Here is a 21,190-nt window from a genome sequence, read left to right on the forward strand (position 1 = left end):
GGCAATGGCTGGGCTGTTCCCATATCCAGGATTTGGGATGAAAGTTCTGAACCCCTGAAATAAAGCAGTGTGATTGGTGAGGACGGTGGGTGCGGAGCCAGGCTCTGTGCTCCGCGGAGCTGACAAAGCGTGGAGGTGTGTGATTGGTGAGGACGGTGGGTGCGGAGCCGGGCTCTGTGCTCCGCGGAGCTGACAAAGCGTGGAGGTGTGTGATTGGTGAGGACGGTGGGTGCGGAGCCGGGCTGTGCTCCGCGGAGCTGACAATGCGTAGAAGTGACGTCCTGTCTGTCAGCGCCCCCTCACGTTTGTGGCCGGAGAGGGTCCGTGTCTCTATCTCCTCCATCATCCCAGGGCACAGCTCTTCTCCCTGAATAACTTCCCCTCGCCTCCCCCAACACCCTCCTGCAACAGCGCGCACGCGCCCTAGGAAGCAAGGCGCGTCTCCGTGTGTCGCTGCGCGGCCCCTACATTGAATCACTGGCGTATGTGAGCGCGCCGGGGGCGCCGTGTTCTCGCGAGAGGTGCCGGAGGAATCCGGGAGAGGTGCAGAGGGCGCTCCCCCTGGAGGAAGCGGGTGAGGAGGGGTCAGTGTGTGGGAGGGGGGTGTCAGCACTGCTCGGGTCCCTCTTATACACTTGTATACAGTACACCTCACGGATTACACACACCTTTCCACACTCGGGGCTGGAGGCTGAGCGCAGCATGCTGGGACTTGTAGTGCAGTCGGGCTGACAGGTGAAGGGGGGCAATTTAAACCGTGTCTAGAGACAAAAGTTTTTTTTTTTAGTTCTGGATGGGATATTGAGGGGTTAAACCTTCTGCCAAGATGTTAGTTACTTCCCGTATACTATGGGGGGATTTTCCTTCACTTCCGGTCCCAGAGACACCACAGGAAGTCTCCCAGAGTCAGGGGAGGTCCCCAGTGTTAGATTTTCCCTCACTCTCATGACAACAATAAAGTAAATTGAAGGCAAAACTTTTTTATTTTGGACAGAGTAAGGGAGGTGTCCCCACTGGGGAGATTCCCCTTCACTTCCTGTCCCAGAGACACCACAGGAAGTGAGGAAATCCCTTCAAAGTGAGCTAGTGTCCCCATTGGAAGATTTCCCCTCTATTCCTGTTCTGGTGACCGTCCAACATTTGAGATTTACTTTCAATCTTGCTAAACAGGACAAATAGAGTGTAAGCAGAAGGTTTTTCTCCCTTCGTGGCCAGGACCATTTTGCTGTTCAGCACTGCGCTACTTTAACCATTTGCTTCCCATGCCTATTCTGACATTTCTCTCCTACATGGAAAAATCTGCATTTTTTCTTTAAAAAGAAAATCACTCCGAACCCCTAATGTTCCATATATGTATATTAGGCAGAGAATGAAGTGGTGGGTGTGGAAGTTTAGGATCACACGTGGTATTTGTACGGTTCTACAAATGCAGTTTATTGGTAAAAAAAACTTGAAGCACTTATTGAGCCCCGCTTCATATACAGGTGAGACTCGAAAAATTAGAATATGGTGCAAAAGTTCATTTATTTCAGTAATGCAACTTAAAAGGTGAAACTAATATATGAGATAGACTCATTACATGCAAAGCAAGATAGTTCAAGCCGTGATTTGTCATAATTGTGATGATTATGGCTTACAGCTCATGAAAACCCCAAATCCACAATCTCAGAAAATGAGAATATTACATGCAATCAATAAAACAAGGATTGTACATAGAACAATATCGGACCTCTGAAAAGTATAAGCATGCATATGTACTCAGTACTTGGTTTGGGCCCCTTTTGCAGCAATTACTGCCTCAATGCGGCGTGGCATGGAAGCTATCAGCCTGTGGCACTGCTGAGGTGTTATGGAAGACCAGGATGCTTCAATAGCGGCTTTCAGTTCTTCTGCATTGTTCGGTCTCGGGTCTCTCATCTTTCTCTTAGCAATGCCCCATAGATTCTCTATGGGGTTCAGGTCAGGCGAGTTTACTGGCCAATCAAGCACAGTAATCCCATGGTCATTGAACCAGGTTTTGGTGCTTTTGGCAGTGTGGGGAGGTGCCAAGTCCTGCTGGAAAATGAAGTCAGCATCCCCATAAAGCTCGTCTGGGGAAGGAAGCATGAAGTGCTCCAAAATCTCCTGGTAGACGGCTGCGTTGACCCTGGACTTAATGAAGCACAGTGGACCAACACCTGCAGATGACATGGCTTCCCAAATCAACACAGACTGTGGAAACTTCACACTGGATTTCAAGCATCTTTCAGTGTGTGCCTCTCCATTCTTCCTCCATACTCTGGGTCCTTGGTTTCCAAATAAGATGCAAAAGTTGCTCTCATCAGAAAAGAGGACTTTGGACCACTGAGCAACAGACCAGGTCTGTTTTTCTTTAGCCCAGGTAAGACGCTTCTGACATTGTTGTTCAGGAGCAGCTTGACAAGAGGAATTTGACATTTGAAGCCCATGTCCAGGATCCGTCTGTGTGTGGTAGCTCTTGATGCACTGACTCCAGCCTCAGTCCACTCCTTGTGAAAGTTCCCAAAACTTTTGAATGGCCTTTTCCTGACAATCCTCTCCAGGCTGCGGTCATCCCTGCTGCTTGTGCACCTTTTTCTTCCACACTTTTCCCTTCCACATAACTTTCTATTAATGTGCTTTGATACAGCACTTTGGGAACATCCAACTTCTCTTGCAATTACCTTTTGAGGCTTTCCCTCCTTATGGAGGGTGTCAGTGATGGTTTTCTGCACAACTGTCAGGTCAGCAGTCTTTCCCATGATTGTGATTCCTACTGAACCAGACTGAGAGACCATTTAAAGGCTCAGGAACCCTTTGCAGGTGTTATGGCTTAATTAGCTGATTAGAGTGGGACACTTTGAGCCTAGAATATTGCACCTTTTCACAATATTCTCATTTTCTGAGATTGTGGATTTGGGGTTTTCATGAGCTGTAAGTCATAATCATCACAATTATGACAAATCACGGCTTGAACTATCTTGCTTTGCATGTAATGAGTCTATCTCATATATTAGTTTCACCTTTTAAGTTGCTGCACTGAAATAAATGAACTTTTGCACGACATTCTAATTTTTTGAGTTTCACCTGTATATGTGGCCATACGGGCTGCGTTTTGCACAGGCATGAGAGTCCATTCATTTGAATGGACTTCCATGCCCCGTGACACGCAGAGAAGAAGTGCCTGCACTTCTAGAACTAATGGTACCTGCCCGCGGGTCTGCTTTTCTCTGTGCGGGTGGTGGATTTTCACAGCACCACCTGCACAGATGTGAACCTAGCCTTACCCCCCCCCCCTTCCTTCCTGACCAGGCCATTTTTTGTGATATGGCGCTGCGTTACTTTAATTGACAATTGCGCGGTCATGCAACACTGCACCCAAATTAAATTTATGTGATTTTTCCAAACAAATAGAGCTTTTTTTGGAGGTATTTGATCGCCTGTGCGGTTTTTATTGTTTGCACTATAAACAAAAAAAAGATCATTTTGAGAAAAAAAAACAATATTTTTGACTTTTTGCTTTTAAACATGTCCAGTAAAAAAATTTTAAAAATCAAATTTTGTCATAAATTTTGGTCAAAATGTATTCTGCTACATGTCTTTGCTAAAAAAAAATCCCAATACATGTAAATTAATTGGTTTATGTGACAGTTATAGCATTTACAAATGGTTGTATATATACTGGGATTTTTGTTTTTTATACTAGTAATGATGGCGATCAGTGACTTATAGCGGGACTGCAGTGGGCATTCTGACACTGGAGGGAACTAACTGTCACTGACATCCCCAGTGACACCAATACAGTGATCAGTGCTAATAAAAAGCACTGACACTGTACTAATGACACTGGGCAGGAAGGGGTTAACATCTGGACCAATCAAAGGGTTTACTGTGTGCTGTGTGTGTTTTTACATTGTGTGCTGTTTTACTTTGGAGACATGCTGCTTTGTATTCCTATGCTGTGCAAAGAGAGAAAGCAGCACATCCATGCTGACAGGAGAGAGATCTGTGTTGTTTACACACAGATCTCTCCCCTCTCAGCTTTATCGGCAGCCGCTGAGTGCTGGCTGAGATTCGCCAACCGGGACCCGGCGATTGACATCTGCTGCAACCAATGGCAACGCAGGTAGGGCATTGTGTGTGTCCCTTACTGGGAAATGCAAAATCATATATATTTACATGATTTTGTACAGAGCGGCCGCCCTGTAGCAGTATATCTGCTATAGAGCAGTAGGTAAGCGGTTATTGAATTTTAATGCAAAAACCACAATATATAACCTAATGTTTTGCTAAAATATAAAAGATGGTGTTACATGGAGTAAATAGACTGGTTATCCGCTTGCTCAGCAGAGAGATCCCCCGCTGAACCAGCGGATCCGCGTGAAAAGACCTTAAGGCTACTTAGGCTGCTCGGATTACTTTTACTTGAAAGAGAATCACTGGCTGAAAGAAGTGATACTGGGATCATGTTTGTAGCCTCAACCATGATCCCGGTGTCACCACCTCCCTATTTGTTTCCCATAAATAGAGCTTTCTTTTGGTGGTATTTGATCACCACTGGGGGTTTTTCATTATATAAACAAAACAAAAAACAGAAACATTTGAAAAAGAAACATTTTTTACTCTCTGTTATAAAAACAATGCCATAAAATCAAATTTTGTCAAATGTTTTCCAAAATGTATTCTGTTGCATGTCTTTGGTAGAAAAAAAATCCCAATAAGTGTATATTGATTGGTTGGCATGAAAGTTACAGCGTCTACGAACTATGATGTATACTGGAGTTTGTTTTTCTGTTCTGTTCATTGACAGACACAGCTCTTCTGAATCTTGACCATAGGGTTATATCGCCACCTACAGGAAGAACTCAGTGCTGCCTATGGACAGTCCCTTCTGGCTTATTATTATTATTATACAGGATTTATATAGTGACAACAGTTTGCTCAGCGCTTTACAATATAAAGGGAGACAATACAGCAACAATACAGTTCAATACAAGAGGGAAAGGAGGGCCCTGATCCTTGGAGCTGACAATCTAGGATAACTTCCTCTCTGCAATAGGCAATCCAGGTTTTCTGCCTAGTGCTTAGGAGTAAGGACCTGGTCCCTAGCTGGGATCTGTGGTTCCATTGCTTTTTTTCTTTCCGCCTTTTTCTGGGATTTTTTTCCTGCGGGGATCCTAAATGAACAACTGGGCTGGGCGACAGGCTGGATAATCTAGATCTAGTGGTCATCCCAGTCTGGTCAGCGAGTGCGTGCACAGACCTTTAGCTAAGTGCTGGGTCGGCTGCAACTAAACCCTATCCACCCACCCAGAAATACTGCTACAGGGTGGCATGGGTGCGCAAAATCACGTGTGTGTGTGTATATATATATATATGTGATTTTGCATTTCTAGGTAGGGGTTGTGCGCAAAAAATTAAAAACTGCACAGGCGATCAAATACCACTGCAAGCTCAATTTGTACGAAAAAAAGGATGTAAATTTAATTTGGGTTCAGTGTTGTATGACGGCACAATTGTCAGTTAATGTAACACACCTCTGTAACACAAACAATGGCCTGGCCAGCAAGGGGGCTAAATCCTCTGCAGGGCAAGTGGTTAATATGAATTTAACCACTTCCCGCCCGGCCGTCATTTTATTATAGGCCGGGTGGGACTCTCGTCGATCCGGGAGGGTGTCATATGACGTTCTTCTCGGATCGCGCCTTGCACGTGCCTGCAGGGCCACGCTGTGGTGAGATCTGACACTGGCCGTGTACCTCGGACACAGCCGAAGACAGATCTGTGTATCGGCCCTGTTGCCAGTAACATGTGACCTGCTCTGACCAATCACAGCAAGTCACATGACAGTTGTATACAATGGATGGCTTCTTTTCATGACATCCATTGTATACAAGTGTGTCTAGCTGTGAATGGTCACACTGATCACATGCACAGGCTGGGCCAATCACAGCCCATCTGTGTCATGTGATTTGCCATGGCGAATCACAGCTAATCACAACAAAAAAAGCTGAATAAATCGATTTCATTCAGTTAAATGCTTGCTTATAGCAAATAAATTCTTTGCTATAAGCAATCAAATTAAGTAAAAAAAAAAATACTGATCATTTCCCCAAAGTTACTATGGTAACATTATACTACCTTGGTCATAGTGTACTATGGAAAAAATTTTAAAAAAGAGAAAAAAAATTTAATAAATAATTTAAAAAAAAATTGAAAAAAATTATACATTTTTTTTCGTACTGTCACCAGTCAGTGTCCCTGATCACTGCCACACCAGTTATATGATGACACTGTACTGCACTGGCGACAGTATGTAAAAAAAAATTGTAAAAATAATTTTTGTAATTTTATTTTCCAAAAAATTGTGAAAAAAATTACAACTTCAAAAAACTCGCCATGCCTCTTATGAAGTACGTCGGACTTTCTACTTTGCAAAAAGGGGTCATTTGGGGCATATCTGTACTGTTCTGACATTTGGGGGATATCTGTACTGTTCTGACATTTGGGGCATATCTGTACTATTCTGACATTTTTGGGCCTCAAGAAATTAGATTGGCCGTCAGTACTTCAGGATTGATCAGCAGCAATTTCAGATATATGCCACAGTTTGTGTACGCTACAGTATAACTTTCCTACAGACTAAATAATAAATACTAATTTGGGTTATTTTCACTAAAGACATGTAGCAGAATACATCTCGGCCTAAATTTATGAAAAACAATTATTTATTTGCAAACTTTTATAACAGAAACAAAGAAAAATGTGTGGTTTTTTTTTCAAAATTTTGGGTTTTTTCTTGTTAATGTAGCAAAAAATAAAAACCCCAGCGATGATTAAATACCACTAAAAGAAAGCTCTAGTTGTGTGAACAAAATGATAAAAATATAGTTTGGATACAGTGTTGCATGACCGCGCAATTGTCATTCAAAGTGTGAGAGCGCTGAAACCTGAAAATTGGCCTGGGCAGGAAGGGGGTAAAACTGCCCGATGTTGAAGTGGTTAAATGAATATGAATTTATTTTCAGCACCTTTTCGGCCAATAGGCTGCTTTCACACTGAGCAGTTTTTCTAGCGCTTTTGCATTAAAAAAGGCACAAGAAAAGCTCAAGGAAAATGCATCCCTTTAAATTCAATATATATCTTCACATTGGTCTGTTGCGCTTCCCTTGTGGTGTTAAAAATCCTGTTTGACGCAATTTGGTGCATTTGTCAAGGGAAAAAAAGATAAGTAACGCCCCTCCCCATTGAGGCCTGGTTCACACCAATTGGTTTTTAGGGCTTTTTGCAGAAACCCACTACGGTCCATTTAACATGGTTTACTACGGGACACGTTCACATCTAAGCTTTTTTGAGCTGCTGTTTTTTACAGAAAGGGTCAGGGACTTTTTTAAATGTAAAACGTTGCGTTTTTGGGCCGACAGGAAGCACAGGCTAGGTGCTCCTCGGTCCCCGCTTAACGGAAAAAATGAACAGGGAGAACTGCAGTGGCTAAATGGTTAGCACTTCCGCCTGGCAGTAATAGGGTCGTTGGTTTGAATCCCAAGCATGGGACCACCTGCCTGGAGTTTGCATGTTCTCCCTGTGCCTGCGTGGGTTTCCTCCGGTTTCTTTCCACACTCCAAAAGACGTGCTGGTAGGTGAATTGGCTCCTGTCTAAATTGTCCCTATTATGTGTATGTATGAAAGTGAGTTAGTGATCTTAGATTGTACACCCCTTGAGGGTTAGGGACTGATGTGAATGTACAATATATATGTAAAGCGCTGCGTAAAATTGATGGTGCTATAAAAGTACTGAAATAAACTGCACCTGAATATATGCAGCCCCCTGCCCTACCTTGTCCCGCAGTCTGAGAGGCCTTTGCTGCCCTACCTTGTCCCGCGGTCTGACCTGGAGCTGGAGGTGGCGGCGGTGTGTCCTGAGAGAGGAGCATCCGACCTCTCGCGTGGTGGGGCGGAGGAGAGCTGGAGTGGCGAACGCTGGGAGCGACCATGTGAGAACGCCGGGGAACCCAGCGAGTCACCGCTGTAGGAGAGAGGAGCCGGTACAGGTTGCTGGGCAGCGGTCACTTCAGACGGTGACCCCCCCTGCATGCGTGACCACCCCAACAGAGCTGACAGGCAGAGGACCAGCCAAAAAGGCGAGTTGGAGGAGTGCATTGCCTGCAAGAGGGGAGGCTATTGAAGGTGGTGACTTACTGCTGAAGCAAGGAACACACGTAGACTATACTATACTGTATCTTGTGGACTCTATATACTTCTGCCCCCACTGAGGAGAATGTTGTGGTGGGGGGAGAGATAGTAGAAAGTGGGGGTCACCCAGTGGAGATAGAAGAAAGGGAGAGGAAGAAAAGCGATATGCCTAACTGTGGATTCTAAAAGTATCAGCAATTTTTGGGAAATAGTGTATCTTTTTGAGTGTTAAAGCAAGAATTAAATTGAATACAATGAAGAATAAATCTGTGAAAGGAGGAGGGGTAAAAACACCACAAGCAAGTACAAGCACAATTAGAAAGTATATGCCCCCGCAAGAGAAAAGCCCTGAGGATTAAACTCCAGAAAGGCAGCAGGGAACAAAAGGAAGATGTGATATGGGGAAAAATAAAGGAGATCAATCCAGATTGTCATTGGGAATCTTGAATTTGAATCAGACTGAAGAATCCTTAACTGTGGAAAATGAAAGGGAAATAGAAATTTCAGAAGAACAAGGAACAAGTGCACAGATGCCCAATAAAATGAAAATTGTAGAAATGTTCACAAAACTAGAACAATCAATAAAAAATGAAATGCTAATAATACATAATGACCTGAGACAAGTTTTAACACAAGTAGAGGAAACAGAAGAAAAAATAGAGAAACATGCTCAAGTAATTATTAATTGGGAAAAACAGGTAGATGACATGCAAAAAGAACATAGGAAGCTGGCATATAAGCTAGAAGATCAAGAGAACAGAAATAGAAAGATAACTTGAGAATTCGGGGCCTGCCAGAGGTTTTTAATGGAGAACTGCTGGATAGAGTGATTAATCCCTTGCTAGGAAGAGCGGTGACAGTTCAATTGAAAATTGACAGAGCACACAGGATTAACGACCTCATGGGATGCCATCAGAAACCCCCAGAGACGTAGTAGTACGTCTACATGACTATGAAGATACAGCTAATATTTGGAAGAAAATCTGAGGGATGACTGTAATAAAACATGGAGAAATAAATATACAAATTTTCGCAGATCTGGCATCAGAGCCGCTGGCTAGAAGAGGATCATTGAAACCTTTATTGGAGCAGATGTGTAACAAAAACATCCAATATAATTGGAGGTTTCCTCCATGTCTGATAGGTTGGAAAGATGGACACCCTGTGAAATTGAGATTCCCAGAAGATATACTGGACTTCTGTGAAAGACTAGATTTACAGATGATGGAAATATCAGGATGGTCTGAAGGGGCAAAGGAGTGTATAGAGTTAGGGAAATAGAGGTGGCAATTAGTTCCCAAAAATAAGAGAATGAGATAAAGAATGAGTACAGGGATGGCAGGCGGGTGGGGGGGGGGGAGTGCTATGTGGAAAATAAGCACAGTTTTTCTTTAGAACAATGGTGGGGTACTAAAAGGAGTATTGGGGATCGATTTTGTGACCTAGAAAAAAGGGGATGTGGGTTCTGTTAGGTGTACATGTCCCGAGACCCACCCTCAAAGAGGAATCGACAGTGGGAATTGAACCACATTTGATTCCAGGGCTAGAAATAGCCCAAAGGGTTTTTAGTGTAGGGGAGGAGGGAGGGGAGGGATGGGAGGTTTGGAAAACGAATACATTTTCGGGGTCCAAACTATGAAAGGAAGAGGGGGTGATGGGGGAGTGGGATGGGAGGGGAGAGAAGAATGGACTACCTGGGAAAACTTTAATGTTTCAAATGAATTACATCTTGATCTCCGGATAGAAGGATCTGACTGGGGAAGGAAGGAAATTGGGTGGAGAGTAAAAGTACAGGATGTTTGATAGGAATGCTGTAAATTTTATGACCTATTATGTAAAGGGCCTGAATACCCCGGTAAAAAGACACAAGATTCTTAGGGAAATTTACCAATACTCAGATGATGTCTTTTTACAAGAGACACATTTAGCCCAGGATTCTGGAATTATGTTACAAAAAAGAAATTACCCAGTTTGGTATTATGCTGGTTCCCCAATAAAACGGCTAAAGAAGTAGCAATAGGAATGGCAAAAAATGTTAGATTCTCAATAGAAGATAGGAGGGTGGATCCAGAGGGTTGGTTTTTTATTCATAAGGGGGAAACCATATGAAATGGAATTTACTCTTGCTAATATATTTTGCCCTAATAAAAATCCAGTTATTTACCTAGAAGAAATCCTGAGGGAACCAATGGATTTTGAGAAAGGGGTAGTGATTGTAGCAGGAGATTTTAATTTTTGTATGAACCCTCAGATTGATACATCGTCGCGTTGGCAGAGGGATGGAGGTAAAGGCCTGGGAGCTATTAAAAGAAGTTGTACCAATGTCAGTTGGTGGATGTATGGAGAATTAAGCATGCGGGAATGAGAAATTACACATTCTATTCCCCTGCACACGCAGCGTATTCTAGGATGGATTACATAATAGTAGAACATCGACTAGAGGTGGTTATGGATTCCAATATAAAAGTTGTATCTTTATCTGATCATGCTCCTGTCACGATGAGACGGAAAGTGAGGGTAGTGCAGAATAAAGCATATGCATGGAAATTAAAAGAGAATAGAAATAGATGTACAACATAAGATTGTTATAAAAAGAGAAGAATTACGTAATTTACTAGAACAAGAAACAAATAAGGTCTATAATAGGGTGCTTAGGGCGAAAGATATCAATGGGGAAATAGACCAGGAAAATTCTTGGCTAGGTTAGTGAGAAAAAACAAATCAATAAACTAGACAGAGAAAATCAGAAATTAAGAATTAGTGTATCCAACTAAAACAATTGCTAGTATATTTAAAAAATATAGTTCCTTATATGCAGTTAAATCCAAAAAGAAAGATCTGGAAGGAGAGAGAAATAAAAAAATTCAGACATATTTAAAAGAGACGGGATTACCTAGATTAGATAAAGAAAGATGGGTAACGTTAGAGATGGATAACACAAGAGGAAGTGCACGTTGCACTAAGTACAACAGCAGAGAACAGCCCGGGACCAGATGGATTCATAGGGAGATATTAGAGGAAATTTAAAGAACTATTAGTGCCAAAAATGGGTATTTATCTGAATGCTGTGGGAGGAGGAGGACAAATGAAGAAAAAGTTGTTGATGGCAAATATTATAGTTTTGCCAAAAGAAGGCAAAGACTTGTCGCAATGTGCCAGCTACAGACCAATCTCGTTATTAAATGCAGATACGAAATTATATGCCAAAATTATTGCTAATAGGTTGAAGGATTTAATGCTGGAACTGATACATCTAGATCAGGATGGGTTTATACTGGGGAGGGAAGGTAGAGATAATGGACTGAAATCGTTATTACTCTTACAAGAAAGCAAGAAAGTGGTCACCAGTGGTATTCCTGTCGATAGATGCTGGAAAAGCTTTCGACAGGGTGGCTTGGAGATTTCTGATGAGTACCTTAGAGGCAATAGGGCTTGGGCCCAAAATGTTTCAATGGATAAAATCTTTGTATTGGCACCCATCAGCAGCAGTAAAGGTTAATGGTACATTGTCGGAAATTTTTTAAATGTACAATGGAACGAGGCAGGGCTGTCCACTTTCACCTTTTTGTTTGTGTTAACTTCAGAACTGCTGTTAGCAACGATAAGGAAAAGTGTGGATATAAAAGGGATCCGGATAGGAGAGGTAGAACATAAAGTGGCAGCGTATGTGGTCAATCCTAGAACAACGCTGCCAAATTTAATACAAATGTTAAAATGGTACAGAGAACTAGCAAATTTTAAAATGAATCTCACAAAATCAGAGATCCTAGATATTAATATACTGAAAGTGGACAGACAAGTACTACAAGAAAAACTTCCTTCCCTTTAAATTGCAAGGTAAAGAGGTAAAGTACCTAAGAGTAAAGTTAACCCAGTCAATTAAGAGTATCTATCAAGCAAACTATATACCGTTGTTGAATGAAATAAAAGAGGAGTTGAAGAAAATATCAAAAGGCTCTGTGTCCTGAATAGGCTGAATTAATATGGTGAAAATGGTGATACTCCCATAAATCTTGTATAAATTCCAAATGCTTCCAATTTCCCTGCCGCAGGAGTTTCTTAGAGTATTAAAAAGAATGATAATGAGATACGTATGGATGAATAAAAACCAAAGGGTGAAATATGAGGTCTTATGTAAAGATAAAATAAATGGGGGATTAAATATGCCGGAGATCAAAAGATATTACTATTCAGTAATTTTGTCACGGATAATGAATCGGATGTATAATTCACAAGGGAAAAGTTGGGTCGAGATTGAACGGACACTGAATGAAGCACAGTTAGATAAAGTCATATGGGTTCCACAGCAACACCGAGGGCTTTCTGTAAATACGAGCACTCCTACTAGGTATTTAGGATATGGGACATAATACATAAACTAAATGGATGGGAGTATAACTCTCCATTAATACCATCGGTGGGAACAAATTATTTTCCATCAGGGATGAGCACTATCACAGGAACTTGGATTATAGATAGGAATGCATGGATAAAGGATATTATGATGGAAGGGGAGTTAGGTACTTTACAGGAGTTGAACTAGAAAAAAGAAGTGTTTTGCAGGATGGACAAGTGGCGGTACCTTCAACTGAGACAGTTTGTTGTTTCACTCCCACAACCACTGAGAAAGGTTAAGAATCTGCACCCAGTAGAGCAGCTACTGAATTTAAAAGGAACACAAAAACATTGTACTTCGCATCTTTATAGGACACTGACTGTCATGGCTGAACTGGTAGTACCACTGTTTAGATGGGAGTAGATGGGAGAAAGAGTTAAAAACTCAGTTAGGTGATCAGCACAGTGGCTAAATGGTTAGCACTTCCTCCTGGCAGTACTAGGGTTGCTGGTTCGAATCCCAACCCCGGCACCACCTGCCTAGAGTTTGCATGTTCTCCCTGTGACTGCGTGGGTTTCCTCTGCGTACTCCAGTTTCCTCACACACTCCAAAGACATGCTGGTAGGTTAATTTGCTCCTGTCTAAATTGTCCCTAGAATGTGTATGTATGAATTTGAGTTAGGGACATATATGGTGGGAGTGTCCCAAAATACAGGAATTTTGGCAAGACGTAGTCCAACAAATAGGAGAAATTATAGGAGGAGAAATAAGTAAAGACCTATGGGTGTGCCTATTCCATAACACTGACCTAACAGTTAAGCAATATAGGAATACAATGATACCTCATTTACTAAATGCAGCAGAAGGTTTAATCCATAAGTTTTGGAAGGCCAAAGCGACTCCTAAGCTAAAGGACTGGTTAAGAAGAGTAGAAAATATACAAAAAAAAGGAGGAATTATATTAGAGTGAAGACAAAATGGGTAAATTTAGGAAAATCTGGAAAGGTTGGAGTGAGTTTAACCTTACACAGAGGTTCGCTGTGCCGATGGGGGAGAGCGTGGGAGATGGTAAAAGTTCAGAGGAAAAATGTAGACGTGAAGAAGGAACACTAGAGGAACAATAAGAAAATGAAAAAAGGGAGTTCCGGGGGGGGGGGGGGGGGGGAAGGGGTTTGGAAAAATTTTAATAAATTGTAGGTATGTGTAAAAAGGTTTTGTTGTTTTTTTTTTTTTTGCATGTTTTGTAAGCTGTAATGAATTTAACAAAAAACCTGTTGCGTTTTTGGTTCAACAGACTTGTAGATGCTGTAGAAAATGCATGTAGTGCATGTAGTTTTCACGCGTTTTGCAATTTTAATCTGCCCAGCAACAAATTGGCCAAAAAGTACCAAAAACGCGCATGCAAAAATAACAAAACGGGCAAAACACAAACTGCATTGGTGTGAACCAAGCTTGCAATGCATTGAAAATGCATCACAGATGTTGCATTTTTAATCTGCCCAGCAACAAGTTGGCCAAAAAAAATAAAATAAAAAAGGCGTAAAAAATGCACGTACAAACGTGCATGAAAAAAATGCAAAACACACTGCAAAAACGCAAAACACACTGCAAAAGCACTGCAAAATGGACAAAACGCAAACTGCATTGGTGTGAACTGGGCCTGAAATGCATTGATAACCCATCAAAAACCTACACGTGTTGCGTTTTTTTTTTCCAGTCATATGACCTGATATGAAAAACGCACCCTAAATGTGGCAAAATCACGCATTTTTGGCAGCCATTATCAGCACCTTTTTTCCTATCTGCAAACTGTGGATAACACTATTTTCGTCCGCTGGTATATCAGTACATCCTTAGTACCTTACTGCCTGCTAGCAGTGATTCCTGTACTGACTCCGCCTCCTGAAACTCCTCCTCTCAGCCCCTCTGTAGTTCAGAAGGGGGGCTCTGTGAAATATGGGACACAGCAGTGCCTCCCCACAGGATATAGTGACTACGTGTCACAGAATTCAAGGAAGGAGATGTGTGGGATTTAAAAACGTCATGATTGTTCAGATTAAGTCCCCCGGTCACACTGGATGTGAATTGGCATGTGATTTGTCGCACCCTATTGTCCGCAATTATAGCGGTCATATTGGTGCGGTTCTGACTTGGTCGGAGCCACACTGATTTGTAAAGTAGTACATGCACTAATATTGGTGCGATTTGCATAGACATCTGTGTTAGTTGTCTTGCAAATCGCACCTGAAATCGGCATATCACTCGACTTTGAAATCGTGTGACTTCACTGTAAGTCGCACGATTTAAAAGTTGGGTTTGGTGTGACCGGGGTGTAATAAGAGTAGGCTAGAAATAATTGAAATACAATGTGGAAATTTAGTATATGATTTTAACTTTTGACCATAGATGCACTTTAAAGTGTCACTAAAGGCAAACATTTTTTTTATATATAGTGGAGAGGGAGTAGAACACCTGTCGGGTTTTTATCTGTGTTCCTATTAGGGAGATTCATCCTCTCTATTTGTCCTGTGTACTGTACTACCAAATTTTTCATTGACATCAGAACAGGATTGGAGGGGAAATCTTCCAATGGGGACACTGGTGTTCTGGTGACCCTAGTTACACCTCCAGGTTCTTCAAAAAGACTGTATGTGAACACACTGCAAAATATATTCCCATGGGCAACAAGTTTAAAAGGCTAAAAATCAAACCTGTGTGGCTTATGGCCAAAGTTAAAAAAGCTATAGATAATAAGAAAAGAGCATTTATTAAATATAAAAATGAAGGAACACTATCATCGTTTAAACATTACAAAGAATATAACAGAATATGCAAAAAGCAAATAAACGCCGCAAAAATTGAAAACGAACGTCAGATTGCAAAAGATAGCAGGACCAACCCTCAAAAATTCTTCAAATATATTAATAGTAAAAAGGTCCGGTCCGAGCATGTAGACCCTTTACAAAATAATCTAGAGTGGGTGACTGTGGACGAAGAGAAGGCAAATGTATTAAATCCCTTCTTCAGCTCTGTGTATACAAAGGAGCATGGGGGAGCTCTTGTCCATAATGGGCATGGTATTGACACAGCTCCAGATGATCCACATTGGCTCACTATTGATATGGTCCAAAAATATTTAGACAAAATAAAGGTGAATAAAGCACCTGGACTGGATGGCATACACCCACGGGTCCTTAAAATATTGAGCTCTGTCATTTCAAAGCCATTGTTTCTAATTTTTAGGGACTCTTTAATGACTGGCATAGTACCACTGGATTGGCGTAAGGCCAATGTGTTGCAAATATTTAAAAAGGGGTCAAAATCTTTCCAAAGTAATTATAGACCCGTTAGTTTAAATTCTATAGTTGGGAAGATATTGGAGAGTTTAATAAAAGACCACATAGATGAGTTCTTGCTGGAAAAAAATATTTTAAGCAACAGACAGCATGGATTCATGAAAGACAGAAGTTGTCAAACAAATCTGATTTCTTTTTATGGGGGGTGAAGAGGGGGAAGAGGTGTGGCAGTGGATGTGGTATACTTGGATCCTTGATCCACTACAGTTCGGCTTCCGTCCCCTACACTCCTCCGAAACCGCCCTCCTCAAAATCACCAACGACTTACTAACCGCCAAAGGCGACTACTCTGTCCTCCTCCTCCTGGACCTCTCCGCGGCCTTCGACACAGTTGACCACCCCCTCCTCCTTAACCCCTTCACGCCTAAGGGTAAAACAAATCTAAAGGCCTAAGCACAATTCTGCACCGTTGACATGTGATAGCAAAACCGTACATATCATCACAACTACTTTGCACATCTGGGTGGATTATACCTTGATTTTTTCAGGACAAATTGGGTTTTCATTTGGTGGTAAATGGTAATGGATATCTCCTGATTTTTTTTTTATTATCAAAGGAAAACTGGCCCAAAATAGTAAAAAAAATCCTTTTTTTTTATTTAGCTATGTGTTTCTTGTTATGACCATAACCTACCCCCAAAGAGCAACCCAAAATAAATTCTCCAGCTCTTGACGATCGCAGTGATACCATATATGTGTATGTTATTTGTTGTTTGTACCTGTAGTACAGCCCAGAAACCATAGTGCGCATTTTGTTTTTGTCTTTTTTTTTTTTTTTACCTAAAACACACTAACACTAACTGACACTGGGCACCAATTCACAAAAAGAACATTGGGGAACTGGAGAAAGTACAGAGAAGGGCAACCAAACTGATAAGAGGCATGGAGGAGATCAGCTATGAGGAAAGATTAGAGGAACTGAATTTATTCTCTCTTGAGAAGAGGAGATTTAGGGGGGATATGATCAACATGTATAAATACATCAGTGGTTCATATAGTGAACTCTGTGTAGATATATTCACCCTGAGGTCATCACAGAGGACAAGGGGGCATTCTTTACGTCTGGAGGAAAAGAAATTTAATCTCCAAATTTGGAAAGGTTTCTTCACAGTGAGAGCTGTGAAAATGTGGAATAGACTCCCTCAAGAGTTGGTTCTGGCCAGCTCAGTGGATTGCTTTAAAAAAGTCCTGGATTCTTTCCTACATACACAGAATATAACTGGATACTAACATTTTATAGGTAAAGTTGATCCAGGGAATATCCAATTGCCTCTCGGGGGATCAGGAAGGAATTTTTTCCCCTGCAGGAGAAAATTGGATCATGCTTTGCTGAGTTTTTTGCCTTCCTCTGGATCAATTGTGGGTGTAGGGTTATAACTTTTTTTTTTTAAATGGTTGAACTTGATGGACTTTTGACTTTTTTCAGCCAGACTAATGCAGGCCATACATGGGTCGAATTCCGAACGATTTTCTTCCAAAAATCGAAAATGTCTTCATTTCCAGGTCACAGCGCATATTCTTTTCAGAAAAACGATTGTACGATTTGACCATCATTGAGTCAAAAATCGGTCATTTTTCACGAATTTTCCAACATGCCCGATCACCGAAAAGGGGAGGAACCACAAAAATTGGCCGGTGCCGTTGACCCACTAACAGAGCAAAAATGGGCCGATTATTCTTAGGTTCGATTTTCGGACGAAAAATCGGTCGAATTTTGACCCATGTATGGCCGGCATTACTATGTAACAATGTTTCCCTCACTTTGAAGGGATTTCCTCTCACTTCTTGTTTTGGCTATGGGACAGGAAGTGAAGGGAAATCTCCACAAAAGAGCACAGATGGCAAAAAAAAAAAAAAATGACAGGGATTATAACCCTCCCTTACTCTATCCAAAATGAAAATAAAAAAAAATGTTTTGCCGTAGTGACACTTTATGTATTTATTTATTTACACTTTTTCTCTTATTTTCACTTGGCCCCCCTGCTAGTAACGTACTTCCTGTCCTAAGCTAACAATGCCCATTCATGGGGAGGCAGCGTTTTCACTGTAGGAGAGGACTACAGAAACTTCCTCCTTGCCTCTTCTCCATAAGAATGGACGGGTTCTGTAGTCCTCAGAAATAGCTGGGAACAATGCTTACTGGTATCAGTCAGTAAGCACATGTAAGGAGAACAGTAAGTTAACAGCTCACAAGATTTCTGACAGGATCAACTGGTATTGCACTTATCAAACTGATACCACTAAAACGCTTTCAGTGGTATATTAATAGACTGAAAGGCGGGAAATAAAGGAATTTCATTGTTGGGCTTTACATAGTTACCCGACTTCCTGTAAGTTCATTCATCAGGTAATCAAAAAATTTTGAAAATAAAACAAACACTGATTTTGATACATTTATTATTTTATAATGAAAAATACCCAACTTTTTTACAATGAGAATAAAAGTTGCAGAACGTAGGAAACAATAGGGCTGGGTTGGTTTTCCGAAGCTGACAACACCCTTTTTAAATATATACTTTTCAAGAGCAAACGTTGTCTTGTTCAGTAACATCTGCTCTATGTAGAACACTGTGATCTCTATCTCATGTACAGAAGACACCAGATGAATAGAAGAAATGCTGAGTGGAAGATTTGAAGAGAGGAACTGAGTTGTCCTTGTTACTTCTGGAACGACAGCACCAGGACGGTCCTGGTCTCTGTAGCTGTGATGATGTTATGATCATGTGACCACACCCCACAGAGAAAATCTTCTGGACAGACAAGCAAAGCAACACACACTACCAAGGTATTTTTATTTCATCATGATAAAGTACTGCATATTGTGGATAGATCATTATTTTAAAGGTAACTTTCTAACCTTTCCTTCTGAAAATACTAGTTGCCTGGTTTCCATATTTTAGGCCACTGATTAAAAGTAAGTATGCAACTGAAGAGTAACTGTTTTTTATAACGCATTTTATCAAAGCCCAATTCCTGATTTTCTGTCACTTTAAATAGTCTGAGCCAAGCTTATATGAAAAAATAAATTTGCTTTTTTTTGTGACTTCTCTTCCAGAGCTCCTACGTTTTATGGTTATTTGGAGATTCAATTAGTGTTCACCTGCCCGCCACCTGCTGTGGAAATCTTGTGTTTTATACTAGAACCATAAAATACTATAGCATTGTAAATACTGGCCTTCTGTTCTTTACAACGGGCTGAGGGAGATGAGGGGGCCCTAAAATTGCAGCAATACACAAATCCCTTTAAAACATATATCCACTTTTGCAGCAAAATGTGAGTCCACATGGAAGAAAAATATATTTGAAATATATGTTAAAAATATTCTTCCCAAAATATATTGACATATATTTGAAACACTACAATTTTGGCCGTATTCAGTATATTTAAATAAATAAAAAAAAATATATATATATATAAAATATGTATGTGTGTATGTATGTGTATGTGTGTATATATATATATATATATATATATATAGATGTCAATTATATGTATGTGTGTGTGTGTGTGTGTGTGTGTGTGTATATATATATATATATATATATATATATATATATATATATATATATTGCATTTTGAAATGTGTTTTTATTACAAAATATATGAAAAATATTTTTTAAAATATATTTCAAATATGCTGTATGTCTTTAAAAATACAAATCTACATTTTTGGAATGCATATAAAAATATGTTAAAATTACTTTTTTATATGTTAAAAAAAATCTGAAGCATATATTTAAAAATATATATTTTTTAAATATATTCTTCAGATTTTTTTTAACATATAAAAAAGCAATTTTAACATATATTTGTGTGTGTGTATATGTGTGTGTGTATATGTATATGTATGTGTATATATATATATATATATATATATATATATATATATATATGTATGTGTGTGTATATATGTGTGTGTGTGTATATATGTGTGTGTATGTATATATATTGAAATACATTGAATATGGCCAAAATTGTAGTATTTCAAATATATGTCAATATATTTGGGAAAAATATACTTCAAATTTATTTTTCTTCCATATGGGAGGAACTCCACTATATGTCTGTTATGTGTTCTCATTCACACAGCACACTAAATATTAAATCAAAAATAATATTTCTTACCTTTCTAGTTGTTTCTTTAAAGCCCGTTTGTACATATAACTCTTTAGGCAAATCTGTTGTTCAGAATACCTTGCAGTGTGCTTATTTATGGCTGGATTTATAGAGACTGCATTACCATACAATGTAGCACACAAGCCTTGACATCTTTAGACCCTTTTGTTAGTACAGACAGTGTGTACAGCCGATAATGAAGATTTGCCAGCACAGACCAGACAGGGTTAATTTGGAAGTAAACCCACTTTGTATCTTTTACCTACAGGTATGCTTATAATAAAGCTTTGTTTTAAGGTAAGTCCTTCGTAATGTGCTAGTATGCGATGCATACTAGCACATTCTGATATTACCTTGCAGATAATTTTTTTTTATTTTTCTGCGGTTTACTACCACTTGAATTATAGTCAACTAACTCCTTGCCACCTGTACACATATATGTGACATCCCTGAAGTGGGTCTTCTTCTGTTAGGCCACATATATGCAGACATCTGTTTGTGCTGGGAGCATGATGCACAGCATGTTCCCAGCACAGGGACCAGACTCTCACCAACAATCAGAAACCAGGATGCCTGTTTGCCAATCACCTGATTGGTGTAATAGCCTCTGGCTATTGCATGATCAGTCACTGCACAACCCACCCCGTGTTTCTTTTCTTCTCTGAATGGAGAGAAGTATACATTGAGGTTGATTTACTATAACTGGAGAGTGCAAAATCTGGTACAGCTGTGCATGGTAGCCAATCAGCTTCTAAAAACTTAAGTTTTTTCAGTTAGGCTTTGACAAAAAAACCTAGGAGCTGATTGGTTTCTATGCAGAACTGCACTAGATTTTGCACTCTACAGTTTTAGTATATCAATCCCATTGCTTCTTGTTCTTCCTGCCGGAGGCGAAAATGTAAACAAACAAAAATGTGTAAAATAATAATATAATAAAAATTGAAGTTGAAATAGCCAGATCATGATTTGGTCGAGGTTAGGATCAGTATATTTCAGGTAGGATTAAAAAAAAATTAAATTCGTGTCAATGTCAGTGTGTTGTAGGCAGGATAAAAAACAAGGAGAATGTGCACTATTGTTTCTGGGCCATACTACAGGTACATACAACAAATAACATACACATATGTGGTATCGCTGCGATCATCAGGACCAGGAGAATTTATTTTGTGTTCTTTAGTGGTAGGTCGTGGT

General features: G+C 40.2%; 1 protein-coding gene across 2 annotated transcripts in view; it reads left to right on the forward strand.

Moving 5' to 3' along the window:
* Window positions 1-335: 335 nt before the first annotated feature.
* The window catches only part of MTMR2 (myotubularin related protein 2), a 68,694-nt gene continuing 47,839 nt past the window's right edge, over window positions 336-21,190 (forward strand). For both annotated transcript variants that reach the window (XM_089687925.1, XM_089687926.1), the window contains exons 1-2: window positions 336-574; window positions 18,475-18,667. The gene's annotated coding sequence lies outside the window, so the exon portion shown is untranslated. The remainder of the gene's footprint in view (window positions 575-18,474; window positions 18,668-21,190) is intronic.

This window comes from Staurois parvus, unplaced genomic scaffold (genome assembly GCF_062004578.1).
Source record: "Staurois parvus isolate SC_StPar_1 unplaced genomic scaffold, SC_StPar_1.0 ptg000440l, whole genome shotgun sequence".
Taxonomy (NCBI): domain Eukaryota; kingdom Metazoa; phylum Chordata; class Amphibia; order Anura; family Ranidae; genus Staurois; species Staurois parvus.